This window comes from Papio anubis, chromosome 11 (assembly GCF_008728515.1).
Source record: "Papio anubis isolate 15944 chromosome 11, Panubis1.0, whole genome shotgun sequence".
Taxonomy (NCBI): Eukaryota; Metazoa; Chordata; class Mammalia; order Primates; family Cercopithecidae; genus Papio; species Papio anubis.
The window spans coordinates 94,180,859-94,183,967 of NC_044986.1; the positions used below are offsets into that span (position 1 = coordinate 94,180,859).

Genomic DNA, 3,109 nt, shown 5'->3' on the forward strand with positions numbered 1-3,109 from the left:
TACAGCCAGGCGCAGTGGCTCACACCTATAATCCCAGCACTTTGGGAGGCTGAGGTGGGCAGATAACTTCAGATCAGGAGTTCAAGACCAGTCTAGCCAACATGGTGAAACCCCTTCGCTACTAAAAATACAAAAATTAGCCGGGCGTGATTGTGCACACTTGTAATCCCAGCTATTTGGGAGGCTGAGGCAGGAGAATTGTTTGAACCCGGGAGACAAAGATTGCAGTGAGCCAGGATTGCAGCACTGCACTCCAGCCTGGGTGACAGAGCAAGACTGTGTCTCAAAAAAACAAAAGAAATTTACATAATATTAACCACTTCTGTTTATTTTGAATGACCAATTCAGCCGCATTTAGTACACTCAAAATATTGCGCAACCACCAGCTCTCTCAAGTTTCAAGATTTTTTCTTTTACCCGTAAAAGGAAGCATTATACTCACTGAGTAATCACTCCCCATTTCTCTGTCAACCCACTTCTTGGTAACCTCTAATCCACTTTCTGTCTTGATGGATTTGCCTGACCTGGATGTTTCATATAAATGGAATGATACAATATGTGGCCTTTTGTAACAGGCTTCTTTCAGGTAGCTTAATGTTTTCAAGGTTCATTCATATTGTAGCATGTGTCAGTACTTTGTTCCTTTTTATGGCTGAATACTACTCCGTTAAGAGCTGGCTGGGCACCGTGGCTTACATCTGTAATCCCAGCACTTTGGGAGGCCAAGGTGGGTGGATCACGAGGTCAGGAGTTTGAGACCAGCCTGACCAACATGGTGAAACCCCATCTCTACCAAAAAGACAAAAATTAGCTAGGCATGGTGATGTGCACATGTAGCCCCAGCTACACAGGAGGCTGAGGCAGGAAAATCGCTTGAACCCAGGGGGCGGAGGTTTCAGTGAGCCAAGATTGCACCGTTGCATTCCAGCCTGGGCTACAGAGCGAGACTCTCTCTCAAAAAAAAAAAAAAAAAAAAAAGAGTTGGCTGGGCGCCGTGGTTCATGCCTGTGACCCCAGCACGTTGGGAGGTCGAGGTGGGTGGATCACTTGAGGTCAGGAGTTCAAGATCAGCCTGGCCAACACCACAAAACCCTGTCTCTACTGAAAATACAAAATTTAGCCCGGTTTAGTGGTGGGCACCTGTAATCCCAGCTACTCAGGAGGCTGAGACAGGAGAATCGCTTGAACCCGGGCGGCGGAAGTTGCAGTGAACCGAGATCGCGCCACTGCACTCCAGCTTTGGTGACAGAGCAAAACTCTGTCTCAAAAATAAAAAAGTATACCACATTTTGTTTATCCATCCATTAATGGATGGGCATTTAGGTTGTTTCCACCCTTTGGTATCACAAATAGTGCTGTTAGCCAGGCATGATGGATCATGCCTGTAATCCCAGCACTTTGCAAGGCTGAGGCAGGCAGATCACTTGATCTCAGGCTCAACATCGCAAAACCCTGTCTCTACTAAAAATACAAAAAATTCACCAGGTATGGTGGTGCACTTTTGTAATCCCAGCTACTCTGGAGGCTGAGGCAGGAAAATTGCTTGAGCCCCGGTGGTGGAGATTGCAGTGACGGGATCACTGCACTACAGCGTGGGTGACGGGAGTGAAACCCTGTCTCAAAAAAATTAAAAATTTAAACAAATAAATAACGCTGCTATAAACACTAGTGTATAAATTTCTGTGTGGACATATGTTTTCATTTCTCTTGGGTGTATACTTAGGAGTGGAACTGCTCGGTCATATGGAAACTCTGTTTAACTTGCTGAGAAACTGCCAGACTGCTTTCCACAGTGGCTACACCCGTTGTACATTTGCACCAGCAATGCTGAAGGGTTCCAGTTTCTTTATACTCTCACCAACTCTTTTTTTTATTTGAGCCATCCTAGTGTGAAGTGGTATCTCATTGTGGTTGTGATTTACTTTCCCTAATGACCAATGACATCGAACATCTTTTCATGTGCTTTTTGGCCATTCGTATATCTTCTCTGGAGAAATGTCTATTCAGTCCTTTGCACATTGTTTAACTGAATTATCTTTTTTTTTTTCTTTTCTTTTTTTTTTTTTTGAGACGGAGTCTCGCTCTGCTGTCTCGGCTCACTGCCACCTCCGCCTCCTGGGTTCTGGCGATTCTCCCGCCTCAGCCTCCTGAGTAGCTGAGACTACAGGCGCCCGCCATGCCCAGCTACTTTTTATGTTTTTAGTTGAAACGGGGTTTCGCCATGTTGGCCAAGCTAGTCTTGAACTCCTGGCCTCAGGTGATCCAACCACAGTGGCCTCCCTAAGTGCTGGATTACAGGCGGGGCCACTGCGATGGGGCCCTATGTTATGTTTTTGTTGTTGAGTTATAAGAGGTCTTTATATATTCTGAATATTAAACCCTTACCAGATATATGATTTGTTAATATTTTCTCCCATTTTGTAGATTGTCTTTTCACCTTCTTGATAATGTCTTTTGATGTAAAAGATTTTTATTTATTTATTTATTTTGGGGCTTTCCGGCAAAACTGGAAAGCCTGCTAGGCAAATTCTAAAAGAGCTGTAACACTCAAAAGATTTTCTTTTAAGAAAAAGAAAGGGAAGAGGAAGAACAGTATATCACTTTTGTTGCTGACTTTCTACAGTTTATATATATATTTATGTACATAAATATATGTGTTATATATATGTGTGTGTATATATATGTATATTTAAAACCAAGGCTGGGCACAGTGGCTCATGCTTATAATTCAGTGCTTGTGGGAAGTCAAGGTGGGAAGATACCTTGAGGTCAGAAGTTCAAGACCAGACTGGCCAGCATAGTGAGACCCCGTCTCCATAAAAACTTTTAAGAATAGCCAGGCGTGGTGGTGCATGCCTGTAGTCCTAGCTACTTGAAAGACTGAGGTGGGAGGTTAACTTGAGCCCAGGAGTTTGAGACTGCAGTGAGCTATGATTGCACCACTGTTTCAGCCTGGGTGACACAGTGAGATCTTGTCTGTAAAACAAAAAATTAAATTAAAAAAATTAAGAAACTCCAGAAATTTCTGTGTAACAAAATGCCCATTTGCCCTTGAGGCAGTTCTACTCTACTCTAATAAGCATAACAAACAAAACTAGGACCTAAAACC

The 3,109-nt window shown here is 43.4% G+C and overlaps 1 non-coding gene across 1 annotated transcript; it reads right to left on the minus strand.

Annotated features, from left to right (window-relative positions):
• Window positions 1–2,488: 2,488 nt before the first annotated feature.
• On the minus strand, window positions 2,489–2,549 carry LOC116269579. The gene has a single exon (XR_004177201.1). It is a non-coding gene; the product is annotated as a U7 small nuclear RNA (small nuclear RNA).
• Window positions 2,550–3,109: the final 560 nt, after the last annotated feature.